We start from the raw sequence: 19,548 nt of genomic DNA on the forward strand, positions 1-19,548 counted from the left end.
CACATAAACACTGTGTGAACATAAACACTGTGAATACAAAACACTGTGTGAACATAAACACCGTGTGAATATAAACACATAAACACTGTGTGAGCATAAACACTGTGAATACAAAACACTGTGTGAACATAAACATCGTGTGAATATAAACACATAAACACTGTGTGAACATAAACACTGTGAATACAAAACACTGTGTGAACATAAACACCGTGTGAATATAAACACATAAACACTGTGTGAACATAAACAATGTGAATACAAAACACTGTGTGAATATAAACACCGTGTGAATATAAACACATAAACACTATGTGAACATAAACACAGTGTGAATATAAACACATAAACACTGTGTGATCATAAACACTGTGAATACTAAACACTGTGTGAACATAAACACTGTGTGAATATAAACACTGTGTGAACATAAACACTGTGTGAACATAAACACTGTGTGAACATAAACACCGTGTGAATATAAACACTGTGTGAACATAAACACTGTGTGAATATAAACACTGTGTGAACATAAACACTGTGTGAACATAAACACCGTGTGAATATAAACACTGTGTGAACATAAACACTTTGTGAATATAAACACTGTGTGAATATAAACACTGTATGAATATAAACACTATGTGAACATAAACACTGTGTGAATATAAACACTGTGTGAATATAAACACTGTGTGAATATAAACACTGTATGAATATAAACACTATGTGAACATAAACAACGTGTGAATATAAACACATATACACTGTGTGAACATAAACACTGTGTGAACATAAACACTGTGTGAATATAAACACTGTGTGAATATAAACACATAAACACTGTGTGAACATAAACACTGTGTGAATATAAACAGTGTGAATATAAACACTGTGTGAACATAAACACTGTGTGAACATAAACACGATGTGAATATAAACACTGTGTGAATATAAACACATAAACACTGTGTGAACATAAACACTGTGTGAATATAAACAGTGTGAATATAAACACTGTGTGAACATAAACACTGTGTGAATATAAACACTGTGTGAACATAAACACTGTGTGAATATAAACACTGTGTGAATATAAACACTGTGTGAATATAAACACTGCGTGAACATAAACACTGTGTGAATAAAAAAAATGTGTGAACATAAACACTGTGAATGTAAACTCTGTGTGAACATAAACACTATGTGAATATAAACACTGTGAACAAAAACACCGTGCGAACATAAACATTATGTCAACATAAACACAGTGAACATAAACACTGTGTGAACATAAACACTGTCTGAACATAAACATTATGTCAACATAAACACCGTGAACATAAACACTGTGTGAACATAAACACTGTGTGAACATAAACACTGTGTCAACATAAACACTGTGAACATAAACACTGTGTGAACATAAACACTGTGTGAATATAAACACTGTGTGAACATAAACACTGTGTGAATATAAACACTGTGTGAACATAAACACTGTGTGAATATAAACACTGTGTGAATATAAACACTGTGTGAACAAAAACACTGTGCGAATATAAACACTGTGTGAACATAAACACTGCGTGAATATAAACACTGTGTGAATATAAACACTGTGTGAATATAAACACTGTGTGAATATAAACACTGTGCGAACATAAACACTGTGTGAATATAAACACTGTGTGAATATAAACACATAAACACTGTGTGAACATAAACACTGTGTGAATATAAACACATAAACACTGTGTGAACATAAACAGTGTGTGAACATAAACACTGTGAATATAAACACTGTGTGAATATAAACACTGTGTGAACATAAACACTGTGTGAATATAAACACTGTGTGAATATAAACACTGTGTGAACATAAACACTGTGTGAATATAAACACTGTGTGAAAATAAACACTGTGCGAACATAAACACTGTGTGAACATAAACACTATGTGAATATAAACACTGTGTGAACATAAACACTGTGTGAATATAAACACTGTGTGAATATAAACACTGTATGAATATAAACACTATGTGAACATAAACACCGTGTGAATATAAACACATAAACACTGTGTGAACATAAACACTGTGAATACAAAACACTGTGTGAACATAAACACAGTGTGAATATAAACACATAAACACTGTGTGATCATAAACACTGTGAATACTAAACACTGTGTGAACATAAACACCGTGTGAATATAAACACATAAACACTGTGTGAACATAAACACTGTGTGAATATAAACACTGTGTGAATATAAACACTGTGTGAACATAAACACTGTGTGAACATAAACACTGTGTGAATATAAACACTGTGTGAATATAAACACTGTGTGAACATAAACACTGTGTGAACATAAACACTGTGTGAATATAAACACTGTGTGAACATAAACACCGTGTGAATATAAACACTGTGTGAACATAAACACTGTGTGAACATAAACACCGTGTGAATATAAACACATAAACACTGTGTGAACATAAACACTGTGAATACAAAACACAGTGTGAACATAAACACCGTGTGAATATAAACACATAAACACTGTGTGAACATAAACACTGTGAATACAAAACACTGTGTGGACATAAACACCGTGTGAATATAAACACATAAACACCGTGTGAACATAAACACTGTGAATACAAAACACTGTGTGAACATATACACCGTGTGAATATAAACACTGTGTGAATATAAACACTGTGTGAATATAAACACTGGATGAATATAAACACTATGTGAACATAAACACTGTGTGAATATAAACACTGTGTGAATATAAACACTGTATGAATATAAACACTATGTGAACATAAACACCGTGTGAATATAAACACTGTGTGAACATAAACACTGTGTGAACATAAACACGATGTGAATATAAACACTGTGTGAATATAAACACATAAACACTGTGTGAACATAAACACTGCGTGAATATAAACACTGTGTTAATATAAACACTGTATGAATATAAACACTATGTGAACATAAACACTGTGTGAATATAAACACTGTGTGAATATAAACACTGTATGAATATAAACACTATGTGAACATAAACACCGTGTGAATATAAACACTGTGTGAACATAAACACTGTGTGAACATAAACACGATGTGAATATAAACACTGTGTGAATATAAACACATAAACACTGTGTGAACATAAACACTGCGTGAATATAAACACTGTGTTAATATAAACACATAAACACTGTGTGAACATAAACAGTGTGTGAACATAAACACTATGAATATAAACACTGTGTGAATATAAACACTGTGTGAACATAAACACTGTGTGAATATAAACACTGTGTGAAAATAAACACTGTGCGAACATAAACACTGTGTGAATATAAACACTGTGTGAATATAAACACTGTGTGAACATAAACACTATGTGAATATAAACACTGTGTGAACATAAACACTGTGTGAATATAAACACTGTGTGAATATAAACACTGTATGAATATAAACACTATGTGAACATAAACACCGAGTGAATATAAACACATCAACACTGTGTGAACATAAACACTGTGTGAACATAAACACTGTGAATACAAAACACTGTGTGAACATAAACACCGTGTGAATATAAACACATAAACACTATGTGAACATAAACACAGTGTGAATTTAAACACATAAACACTGTGTGATCATAAACACTGTGAATACAAAACACTGTGTGAACATAAACACCGTGTGAATATAAACACATAAACAGTGTGTGAACATAAACACTGTGAATACAAAACACTGTGTGAACATAAACACCATGTGAATATAAACACATAAACACTGTGTGAACATAAACACTGTGAATACAAAACACTGTGTGAACATAAACACCGTGTGAATATAAACACATAAACACTGTGTGAACATAAACACTGTGAATACAAAACACAGTGTGAACATAAACACCGTGTGAATATAAACACATAAACACTGTGTGAACATAAACACTGTGAATACAAAACACTGTGTGAACATAAACACCGTGTGAATATAAACACATAAACACTGTGTGAACATAAACACTGTGAATACAAAACACTGTGTGAATATAAACACCGTGTGAATATAAACACATAAACACTATGTGAACATAAACACAGTGTGAATATAAACACATAAACACTGTGTGATCATAAACGCTGTGAATACTAAACACTGTGTGAACATAAACACTGTGTGAATATAAACACTGTGTGAACATAAACACTGTGTGAACATAAACACTGTGTGAACATAAACACCGTGTGAATATAAACACTGTGTGAACATAAACACTGTGTGAATATAAACACTGTGTGAATATAAACACTGTGTGAACATAAACACTGTGTGAACATAAACACCGTGTGAATATAAACACTGTGTGAACATAAACACTGTGTGAACATAAACACTGTGTGAATATAAACACTGTGTGAACATAAACACTGTGTGAACATAAACACCGTGTGAATATAAACACTGTGTGAACATAAACAATGTGTGAATATAAACACTGTGTGAATATAAACACTGTATGAATATAAACACTATGTGAACATAAACACTGTGTGAATATAAACACTGTGTGAATATAAACACTGTGTGAATATAAACACTGTATGAATATAAACACTATGTGAACATAAACAACGTGTGAATATAAACACATAAACACTGTGTGAACATAAACACTGTGTGAATATAAACACTGTGTGAATATAAACACATAAACACTGTGTGAACATAAACACTGTGTGAATATAAACAGTGTGAATATAAACACTGTGTGAACATAAACACTGTGTGAACATAAACACGATGTGAATATAAACACTGTGTGAATATAAACACATAAACACTGTGTGAACATAAACACTGTGTGAATATAAACAGTGTGAATATAAACACTGTGTGAACATAAACACTGTGTGAATATAAACACTGTGTGAATATAAACACTGTGTGAATATAAACACTGTGTGAATATAAACACTGCGTGAACATAAACACTGTGTGAAGAAAAAAAATGTGTGAACATAAACACTGTGAATGTAAACTCAGTGTGAACATAAACACTATGTGAATATAAACACTGTGAACAAAAACACCGTGTGAACATAAACATTATGTCAACATAAACACAGTGAACATAAACACTGTGTGAACATAAACACTGTCTGAACATAAACATTATGTCAACATAAACACCGTGAACATAAACACTGTGTGAACATAAACACTGTGTGAACATAAACACTGTGTGAATATAAACACTGTGTGAACATAAACACTGTGTGAATATAAACACTGTGTGAACATAAACACTGTGTGAATATAAACACTGTGTGAATATAAACACTGTGTGAACAAAAACACTGTGCGAATATAAACACTGTGTGAACATAAACACTGCGTGAATATAAACACTGTGTGAATATAAACACTGTGTGAATATAAACACTGTGTGAATATAAACACTGTGCGAACATAAACACTGTGTGAATATAAACACTGTGTGAATATAAACACATAAACACTGTGTGAACATAAACACTGTGTGAATATAAACACATAAACACTGTGTGAACATAAACAGTGTGTGAACATAAACACTGTGAATATAAACACTGTGTGAATATAAACACTGTGTGAACATAAACACTGTGTGAATATAAACACTGTGTGAATATAAACACTGTGTGAACATAAACACTGTGTGAATATAAACACAGTGTGAAAATAAACACTGTGCAAACATAAACACTGTGTGAACATAAACACTATGTGAATATAAACACTGTGTGAACATAAACACTGTGTGAATATAAACACTGTGTGAATATAAACACTGTATGAATATAAACACTATGTGAACATAAACACCGTGTGAATATAAACACTGTGTGAATATAAACACTGTGTGAACATAAACACTGTGTGAACATAAACACCGTGTGAATATAAACAGTGTGAACATAAACAATGTGTGAATATAAACACTGTGTGAATATAAACACTGTATGAATATAAACACTATGTGAACATAAACACTGTGTGAATATAAACACTGTGTGAATATAAACACTGTGTGAATATAAACACTGTATGAATATAAACACTATGTGAACATAAACAACGTGTGAATATAAACACATAAACACTGTGTGAACATAAACACTGTGTGAATATAAACACTGTGTGAATATAAACACATAAACACTGTGTGAACATAAACACTGTGTGAATATAAACAGTGTGAATATAAACACTGTGTGAACATAAACACTGTGTGAACATAAACACGATGTGAATATAAACACTGTGTGAATATAAACACATAAACACTGTGTGAACATAAACACTGTGTGAATATAAACAGTGTGAATATAAACACTGTGTGAACATAAACACTGTGTGAATATAAACACTGTGTGAACATAAACACTGTGTGAATATAAACACTGTGTGAATATAAACACTGTGTGAATATAAACACTGCGTGAACATAAACACTGTGTGAATAAAAAAAATGTGTGAACATAAACTCTGTGAATGTAAACTCTGTGTGAACATAAACACTATGTGAATATAAACACTGTGAACAAAAACACCGTGTGAACATAAACATTATGTCAACATAAACACAGTGAACATAAACACTGTGTGAACATAAACACTGTCTGAACATAAACATTATGTCAACATAAACACCGTGAACATAAACACTGTGTGAACATAAACACTGTGTGAACATAAACACTGTGTCAACATAAACACTGTGAACATAAACACTGTGTGAACATAAACACTGTGTGAATATAAACACTGTGTGAACATAAACACTGTGTGAATATAAACACTGTGTGAACATAAACACTGTGTGAATATAAACACTGTGTGAATATAAACACTGTGTGAACAAAAACACTGTGCGAATATAAACACTGTGTGAACATAAACACTGCGTGAATATAAACACTGTGTGAATATAAACACTGTGTGAATATAAACACTGTGCGAACATAAACACTGTGTGAATATAAACACTGTGTGAATATAAACACATAAACACTGTGTGAACATAAACACTGTGTGAATATAAACACATAAACACTGTGTGAACATAAACAGTGTGTGAACATAAACACTGTGAATATAAACACTGTGTGAATATAAACACTGTGTGAACATAAACACTGTGTGAATATAAACACTGTGTGAATATAAACACTGTGTGAACATAAACACTGTGTGAATATAAACTCAGTGTGAAAATAAACACTGTGCAAACATAAACACTGTGTGAACATAAACACTATGTGAATATAAACACTGTGTGAACATAAACACTGTGTGAATATAAACACTGTGTGAATATAAACACTGTATGAATATAAAATCTATGTGAACATAAACACCGTGTGAATATAAACACTGTGTGAATATAAACACTGTGTGAACATAAACACTGTGTGAACATAAACACCGTGTGAATATAAACAGTGTGAACATAAACAATGTGTGAATATAAACACTGTGTGAATATAAACACTGTATGAATATAAACACTATGTGAACATAAACACTGTGTGAATATAAACACTGTGTGAATATAAACACTGTGTGAATATAAACACTGTATGAATATAAACACTATGTGAACATAAACAACGTGTGAATATAAACACATAAACACTGTGTGAACATAAACACTGTGTGAATATAAACACTGTGTGAATATAAACACATAAACACTGTGTGAACATAAACACTGTGTGAATATAAACAGTGTGAATATAAACATTGTGTGAACATAAACACTGTGTGAACATAAACACGATGTGAATATAAACACTGTGTGAATATAAACACATAAACACTGTGTGAACATAAACACTGTGTGAATATAAACAGTGTGAATATAAACACTGTGTGAACATAAACACTGTGTGAATATAAACACTGTGTGAACATAAACACTGTGTGAATATAAACACTGTGTGAATATAAACACTGTGTGAATATAAACACTGCGTGAACATAAACACTGTGTGAATAAAAAAAATGTGTGAACATAAACACTGTGAATGTAAACTCTGTGTGAACATAAACACTATGTGAATATAAACACTGTGAACAAAAACACCGTGTGAACATAAACATTATGTCAACATAAACACCGTGAACATAAACACCGTGTGAACATAAACACTGTGTGAACATAAACACTGTGTCAACATAAACACTGTGAACATAAACACTGTGTGAACATAAACACTGTGTGAATATAAACACTGTGTGAACATAAACACTGTGTGAATATAAACACTGTGTGAACATAAACACTGTGTGAATATAAACACTGTGTGAATATAAACACTGTGTGAACAAAAACACTGTGCGAATATAAACACTGTGTGAACATAAACACTGCGTGAATATAAACACTGTGTGAATATAAACACTGTGTGAATATAAACACTGTGTGAATATAAACACATAAACACTGTGTGAACATAAACACTGTGTGAATATAAACAGTGTGAATATAAACACTGTGTGAACATAAACACTGTGTGAACATAAACACGATGTGAATATAAACACTGTGTGAATATAAACACATAAACACTGTGTGAACATAAACACTGTGTGAATATAAACAGTGTGAATATAAACACTGTGTGAACATAAACACTGTGTGAATATAAACACTGTGTGAACATAAACACTGTGTGAATATAAACACTGTGTGAATATAAACACTGTGTGAATATAAACACTGCGTGAACATAAACACTGTGTGAATAAAAAAAATGTGTGAACATAAACACTGTGAATGTAAACTCTGTGTGAACATAAACACTATGTGAATATAAACACTGTGAACAAAAACACCGTGTGAACATAAACATTATGTCAACATAAACACAGTGAACATAAACACTGTGTGAACATAAACACTGTCTGAACATAAACATTATGTCAACATAAACACCGTGAACATAAACACTGTGTGAACATAAACACTGTGTGAACATAAACACTGTGTCAACATAAACACTGTGAACATAAACACTGTGTGAACATAAACACTGTGTGAATATAAACACTGTGTGAACATAAACACTGTGTGAATATAAACACTGTGTGAACATAAACACTGTGTGAATATAAACACTGTGTGAATATAAACACTGTGTGAACAAAAACACTGTGCGAATATAAACACTGTGTGAACATAAACACTGCGTGAATATAAACACTGTGTGAATATAAACACTGTGTGAATATAAACACTGTGTGAATATAAACACTGTGCGAACATAAACACTGTGTGAATATAAACACTGTGTGAATATAAACACATAAACACTGTGTGAACATAAACACTGTGTGAATATAAACACATAAACACTGTGTGAACATAAACAGTGTGTGAACATAAACACTGTGAATATAAACACTGTGTGAATATAAACACTGTGTGAACATAAACACTGTGTGAATATAAACACTGTGTGAATATAAACACTGTGTGAACAGAAACACTGTGTGAATATAAACACAGTGTGAAAATAAACACTGTGCAAACATAAACACTGTGTGAACATAAACACTATGTGAATATAAACACTGTGTGAACATAAACACTGTGTGAATATAAACACTGTGTGAATATAAACACTGTATGAATATAAACACTATGTGAACATAAACACCGTGTGAACATAAACACTGTGTGAATATAAACACATAAACACTGTGTGAACATAAACAGTGTGTGAACATAAACACTGTGAATATAAACACTGTGTGAATATAAACACTGTGTGAACATAAACACTGTGTGAATATAAACACTGTGTGAATATAAACACTGTGTGAACATAAACACTGTGTGAATATAAACACAGTGTGAAAATAAACACTGTGCAAACATAAACACTGTGTGAACATAAACACTATGTGAATATAAACACTGTGTGAACATAAACACTGTGTGAATATAAACACTGTGTGAATATAAACACTGTATGAATATAAACACTATGTGAACATAAACACCGTGTGAATATAAACACTGTGTGAATATAAACACTGTGTGAACATAAACACTGTGTGAACATAAACACCGTGTGAATATAAACAGTGTGAACATAAACAATGTGTGAATATAAACACTGTGTGAATATAAACACTGTATGAATATAAACACTATGTGAACATAAACACTGTGTGAATATAAACACTGTGTGAATATAAACACTGTGTGAATATAAACACTGTATGAATATAAACACTATGTGAACATAAACAACGTGTGAATATAAACACATAAACACTGTGTGAACATAAACACTGTGTGAATATAAACACTGTGTGAATATAAACACATAAACACTGTGTGAACATAAACACTGTGTGAATATAAACAGTGTGAATATAAACACTGTGTGAACATAAACACTGTGTGAACATAAACACGATGTGAATATAAACACTGTGTGAATATAAACACATAAACACTGTGTGAACATAAACACTGTGTGAATATAAACAGTGTGAATATAAACACTGTGTGAACATAAACACTGTGTGAATATAAACACTGTGTGAACATAAACACTGTGTGAATATAAACACTGTGTGAATATAAACACTGTGTGAATATAAACACTGCGTGAACATAAACACTGTGTGAATAAAAAAAATGTGTGAACATAAACACTGTGAATGTAAACTCTGTGTGAACATAAACACTATGTGAATATAAACACTGTGAACAAAAACACCGTGTGAACATAAACATTATGTCAACATAAACACCGTGAACATAAACACCGTGTGAACATAAACACTGTGTGAACATAAACACTGTGTCAACATAAACACTGTGAACATAAACACTGTGTGAACATAAACACTGTGTGAATATAAACACTGTGTGAACATAAACACTGTGTGAATATAAACACTGTGTGAACATAAACACTGTGTGAATATAAACACTGTGTGAATATAAACACTGTGTCAACAAAAACACTGTGCGAATATAAACACTGTGTGAACATAAACACTGCGTGAATATAAACACTGTGTGAATATAAACACTGTGTGAATATAAACACTGTGTGAATATAAACACATAAACACTGTGTGAACATAAACACTGTGTGAATATAAACAGTGTGAATATAAACACTGTGTGAACATAAACACTGTGTGAACATAAACACGATGTGAATATAAACACTGTGTGAATATAAACACATAAACACTGTGTGAACATAAACACTGTGTGAATATAAACAGTGTGAATATAAACACTGTGTGAACATAAACACTGTGTGAATATAAACACTGTGTGAACATAAACACTGTGTGAATATAAACACTGTGTGAATATAAACACTGTGTGAATATAAACACTGCGTGAACATAAACACTGTGTGAATAAAAAAAATGTGTGAACATAAACACTGTGAATGTAAACTCTGTGTGAACATAAACACTATGTGAATATAAACACTGTGAACAAAAACACCGTGTGAACATAAACATTATGTCAACATAAACACAGTGAACATAAACACTGTGTGAACATAAACACTGTCTGAACATAAACATTATGTCAACATAAACACCGTGAACATAAACACTGTGTGAACATAAACACTGTGTGAACATAAACACTGTGTCAACATAAACACTGTGAACATAAACACTGTGTGAACATAAACACTGTGTGAATATAAACACTGTGTGAACATAAACACTGTGTGAATATAAACACTGTGTGAACATAAACACTGTGTGAATATAAACACTGTGTGAATATAAACACTGTGTGAACAAAAACACTGTGCGAATATAAACACTGTGTGAACATAAACACTGCGTGAATATAAACACTGTGTGAATATAAACACTGTGTGAATATAAACACTGTGTGAATATAAACACTGTGCGAACATAAACACTGTGTGAATATAAACACTGTGTGAATATAAACACATAAACACTGTGTGAACATAAACACTGTGTGAATATAAACACATAAACACTGTGTGAACATAAACAGTGTGTGAACATAAACACTGTGAATATAAACACTGTGTGAATATAAACACTGTGTGAACATAAACACTGTGTGAATATAAACACTGTGTGAATATAAACACTGTGTGAACATAAACACTGTGTGAATATAAACACTGTGTGAAAATAAACACTGTGCGAACATAAACACTGTGTGAACATAAACACTATGTGAATATAAACACTGTGTGAACATAAACACTGTGTGAATATAAACACTGTGTGAATATAAACACTGTATGAATATAAACACTATGTGAACATAAACACCGTGTGAATATAAACACATAAACACTGTGTGAACATAAACACTGTGAATACAAAACACTGTGTGAACATAAACACAGTGTGAATATAAACACATAAACACTGTGTGATCATAAACACTGTGAATACTAAACACTGTGTGAACATAAACACCGTGTGAATATAAACACATAAACACTGTGTGAACATAAACACTGTGTGAACATAAACACTGTGTGAATATAAACACTGTGTGAATATAAACACTGTGTGAACATAAACACTGTGTGAACATAAACACTGTGTGAATATAAACACTGTGTGAACATAAACACCGTGTGAATATAAACACTGTGTGAACATAAACACTGTGTGAACATAAACACCGTGTGAATATAAACACATAAACACTGTGTGAACATAAACACTGTGAATACAAAACACAGTGTGAACATAAACACCGTGTGAATATAAACACTGTGTGAATATAAACACTGTGTGAACATAAACACTGTGTGAACATAAACACTATGTGAATATAAACACTGTGTGAACATAAACACTGTGTGAATATAAACACTGTGTGAATATAAACACTGTATGAATATAAAGACTATGTTAACATAAACACCGAGTGAATATAAACACATCAACACTGTGTGAACATAAACACTGTGTGAACATAAACACTGTCAATACAAAACACTGTGTGAACATAAACACCGTGTGAATATAAACACATAAACACTATGTGAACATAAACACTGTGTGAATATAAACACATAAACACTGTGTGATCATAAACACTGTGAATACAAAACACTGTGTGAACATAAACACCGTGTGAATATAAACACATAAACACTGTGTGAACATAAACACTGTGAATACAAAACACTGTGTGAACATAAACACCGTGTGAATATAAACACATAAACACTGTGTGAATATAAACACTGTGAATACAAAACACTGTGTGAACATAAACACCGTGTGAATATAAACACATAAACACTGTGTGAACATAAACACTGTGAATACAAAACACTGTGTGAACATAAGCACCGTGTGAATATAAACACATAAACACTGTGTGAACATAAACACTGTGAATACAAAACACTGTGTGAACATAAGCACCGTGTGAATATAAACACATAAACACTGTGTGAACATAAACACTGTGAATACAAAACACAGTGTGAACATAAACACCGTGTGAATATAAACACATAAACACTGTGTGAACATAAACACTGTGAATACAAAACACAGTGTGAACATCAACATCGTGTGAATATAAACACATAAACACTGTGTGAACATAAACACTGTGAATACAAAACACTGTGTGAACATAAACACCGTGTGAATATAAACACTGTGTGAATATAAACACATAAAAACTGTGTGAACATAAACACTGTGAATACAAAACACTGTGTGAATATAAACACCGTGTGAATATAAACACATAAACACTATGTGAACATAAACACAGTGTGAATATAAACACATAAACACTGTGTGATCATAAACACTGTGAATACTAAACACTGTGTGAACATAAACACTGTGTGAATATAAACACTGTGTGAACATAAACACTGTGTGAACATAAACACCGTGTGAATATAAACACTGTGTGAACACAAACACTGTGTGAATATAAACACTGTGTGAATATAAACACTGTATGAATGTAAACACTGTGTGAATATAAACACTGTGTGAATATAAACACTGTATGAATATAAACACTATGTGAACATAAACAACGTGTGAATATAAACACATAAACACTGTGTGAACATAAACACTGTGTGAACATAAACACTGTGTGAATATAAACACTGTGTGAATATAAACACATAAACACTGTGTGAACATAAACACTGTGTGAACATAAACACGATGTGAATATAAACACTGTGTGAATATAAACACATAAACACTGTGTGAACATAAACACTGTGCGAATATAAACAGTGTGAATATAAACACTGTGTGAACATAAACATTGTGTGAACATAAACACTGTGTGAATAAAAAAACACTGTGTGAACATAAACACTGTGTGAATATAAACACATAAACACTGTGTGAATATAAACACTGTGTGGATATAAACACTGTGTGAACATAAACACTATGTGAACATAAATTCTATGTGAATATAAACACATAAACACTGTGTGAATATAAACACTGTGTGAATATAAACACTGTGTGAACATAAACACGATGTGAATATAAACACTGTGTGAATATAAACACATAAACACTGTGTGAACATAAACACTGTGTGAATATAAACACTGTGTGAATATAAACACTGTGTGAATGTAAACACTGTGTGAATATAAATACATAAAAACTGTGTGAACATAAACACTGTGTGAATATAAACACATAAACACTGTGTGAATATAAACACTGTGTGAATATAAACACTGTGTGAATATAAACACTGTGTGAATATAAACACTGTGTGAATATAAATACATAAGCACTGTGTGAACATAAACACTGTGTGAATATAAACACATAAACACTGTGTGAACATAAACACTGTGTGAATATAAACACTGTGTGAACATAAACACTGTGTGAATAAAAACTGTGTGAACATAAACACTGTGTGAACATAAACACTGAGTGAATATAAACACTGTGTGAACATAAACACTGTGTGAACATAAACACTGTGTGAACATAAACACTGTGTGAACATAAACACTGTGTGAACATAAAGACTGTGTGAATATAAACACTGTGTGAATATAAACACTGTGTGAACATAAACACTGTGTCAATATAAACACTGTGTGAACATAAACACTGTGAACATAAACACTGTGTGAACATAAACACTGTGTGAATATAAACACTGTGTGAACATAAACACTGTGTGAATATAAACACTGTGTGAACATAAACACTGTGTGAATATAAACACTGTGTGAATATAAACACTGTGTGAACAAAAACACTGTGCGAATATAAACACTGTGTGAACATAAACACTGCGTGAATATAAACACTGTGTGAATATAAACACTGTGTGAATATAAACACTGTGTGAATATAAACACTGTGCGAACATAAACACTGTGTGAATATAAACACTGTGTGAATATAAACACATAAACACTGTGTGAACATAAACACTGTGTGAATATAAACACATAAACACTGTGTGAACATAAACAGTGTGTGAACATAAACACTGTGAATATAAACACTGTGTGAATATAAACACTGTGTGAACATAAACACTGTGTGAATATAAACACTGTGTGAATATAAACACTGTGTGAACATAAACACTGTGTGAATATAAACACTGTGTGAATATAAACACTGTGTGAACATAAACACTGTGTGAATATAAACACTGTGTGAAAATAAACACTGTGCGAACATAAACACTGTGTGAACATAAACACTATGTGAATATAAACACTGTGTGAACATAAACACTGTGTGAATATAAACACTGTGTGAATATAAACACTGTATGAATATAAACACTATGTGAACATAAACACCGTGTGAATATAAACACTGTGTGAATATAAACACTGTGTGAACATAAACACTGTGTGAACATAAACACCGTGTGAATATAAACACTGTGTGAACATAAACAATGTGTGAATATAAACACTGTGTGAATATAAACACTGTATGAATATAAACACTATGTGAACATAAACACTGTGTGAATATAAACACTGTGTGAATATAAACACTGTGTGAATATAAACACTGTATGAATATAAACACTATGTGAACATAAACAACGTGTGAATATAAACACATAAACACTGTGTGAACATAAACACTGTGTGAATATAAACACTGTGTGAATATAAACACATAAACACTGTGTGAACATAAACACTGTGTGAATATAAACAGTGTGAATATAAACACTGTGTGAACATAAACACTGTGTGAACATAAACACGATGTGAATATAAACACTGTGTGAATATAAACACATAAACACTGTGTGAACATAAACACTGTGTGAATATAAACAGTGTGAATATAAACACTGTGTGAACATAAACACTGTGTGAATATAAACACTGTGTGAACATGAACACTGTGTGAATATAAACACTGTGTGAACATAAACACTGTGTGAATATAAACACTGTGTGAATATAAACATTGTATGAATATTAACACTGTGTGAATATAAACACTGTGTGAATATAAACACTGTATGAATATAAACACTATGTGAACATAAACAACGTGTGAATATAAACACATAAACACTGTGTGAACATAAACACTGTGTGAACATAAACACTGTGTGAATATAAACACTGTGTGAATATAAACACATAAACACTGTGTGAACATAAACACTGTGTGAACATAAACACGATGTGAATATAAACACTGTGTGAATATAAACACATAAACACTGTGTGAACATAAACACTGTGCGAATATAAACAGTGTGAATATAAACACTGTGTGAACATAAACATTGTGTGAACATAAACACTGTGTGAATAAAAAAACACTGTGTGAACATAAACACTGTGTGAATATAAACACATAAACACTGTGTGAATATAAACACTGTGTGGATATAAACACTGTGTGAACATAAACACTATGTGAACATAAATACTATGTGAATATAAACACATAAACACTGTGTGAATATAAACACTGTGTGAATATAAACACTGTGTGAACATAAACACGATGTGAATATAAACACTGTGTGAATATAAACACATAAACACTGTGTGAACATAAACACTGTGTGAATATAAACACTGTGTGAATATAAACACTGTGTGAATATAAACACTGTGTGAATATAAATACATAAAAACTGTGTGAACATAAACACTGTGTGAATATAAACACATAAACACTGTGTGAATATAAACACTGTGTGAATATAAACACTGTGTGAATATAAACACTGTGTGAATATAAACACTGTGTGAATATAAATACATAAGCACTGTGTGAACATAAACACTGTGTGAATATAAACACATAAACACTGTGTGAACATAAACACTGTGTGAATATAAACACTGTGTGAACATAAACACTGTGTGAATAAAAACTGTGTGAACATAAACACTGTGTGAACATAAACACTGAGTGAATATAAACACTGTGTGAACATAAACACTGTGTGAACATAAACACTGTGTGAACATAAACACTGTGTGAACATAAACACTGTGTGAACATAAAGACTGTGTGAATATAAACACTGTGTGAATATAAACACTGTGTGAACATAAACACTGTGTCAATATAAACACTGTGTGAACATAAACACTGTGAACATAAACACTGTGTGAACATAAACACTGTGTGAATATAAACACTGTGTGAACATAAACACTGTGTGAATATAAACACTGTGTGAACATAAACACTGTGTGAATATAAACACTGTGTGAATATAAACACTGTGTGAACAAAAACACTGTGCGAATATAAACACTGTGTGAACATAAACACTGCGTGAATATAAACACTGTGTGAATATAAACACTGTGTGAATATAAACACTGTGTGAATATAAACACTGTGCGAACATAAACACTGTGTGAATATAAACACTGTGTGAATATAAACACATAAACACTGTGTGAACATAAACACTGTGTGAATATAAACACATAAACACTGTGTGAACATAAACAGTGTGTGAACATAAACACTGTGAATATAAACACTGTGTGAATATAAACACTGTGTGAACATAAACACTGTGTGAATATAAACACTGTGTGAATATAAACACTGTGTGAACATAAACACTGTGTGAATATAAACACTGTGTGAATATAAACACTGTGTGAACATAAACACTGTGTGAATATAAACACTGTGTGAAAATAAACACTGTGCGAACATAAACACTGTGTGAACATAAACACTATGTGAATATAAACACTGTGTGAACATAAACACTGTGTGAATATAAACACTGTGTGAATATAAACACTGTATGAATATAAACACTATGTGAACATAAACACCGTGTGAATATAAACACTGTGTGAATATAAACACTGTGTGAACATAAACACTGTGTGAACATAAACACCGTGTGAATATAAACACTGTGTGAACATAAACAATGTGTGAATATAAACACTGTGTGAATATAAACACTGTATGAATATAAACACTATGTGAACATAAACACTGTGTGAATATAAACACTGTGTGAATATAAACACTGTGTGAATATAAACACTGTATGAATATAAACACTATGTGAACATAAACAACGTGTGAATATAAACACATAAACACTGTGTGAACATAAACACTGTGTGAATATAAACACTGTGTGAATATAAACACATAAACACTGTGTGAACATAAACACTGTGTGAATATAAACAGTGTGAATATAAACACTGTGTGAACATAAACACTGTGTGAACATAAACACGATGTGAATATAAACACTGTGTGAATATAAACACATAAACACTGTGTGAACATAAACACTGTGTGAATATAAACAGTGTGAATATAAACACTGTGTGAACATAAACACTGTGTGAATATAAACACTGTGTGAACATGAACACTGTGTGAATATAAACACTGTGTGAATATAAACACTGTGTGAATATAAACACTGCGTGAACATAAACACTGTGTGAATAAAAAAAATGTGTGAACATAAACACTGTGAATGTAAACTCTGTGTGAACATAAACACTATGTGAATATAAACACTGTGAACAAAAACACCGTGTGAACATAAACATTATGTCAACATAAACACAGTGAACATAAACACTGTGTGAACATAAACATTATGTCAACATAAACACCGTGAACATAAACACTGTGTGAACATAAACACTGTGTGAACATAAACACTGTGTCAACATAAACACTGTGAACATAAACACTGTGTGAACATAAACACTGTGTGAATATAAACACTGTGTGAACATAAACACTGTGTGAATATAAACACTGTGTGAACATAAACACTGTGTGAATATAAACACTGTGTGAATATAAACACTGTGTGAACAAAAACACTGTGCGAATATAAACACTGTGTGAACATAAACACTGCGTGAATATAAACACTGTGTGAATATAAACACTGTGTGAATATAAACA

The sequence above is a fragment of the Mustelus asterias genome, unplaced genomic scaffold (assembly GCF_964213995.1).
Source record: "Mustelus asterias unplaced genomic scaffold, sMusAst1.hap1.1 HAP1_SCAFFOLD_476, whole genome shotgun sequence".
NCBI classification, from domain to species: Eukaryota; Metazoa; Chordata; class Chondrichthyes; order Carcharhiniformes; family Triakidae; genus Mustelus; species Mustelus asterias.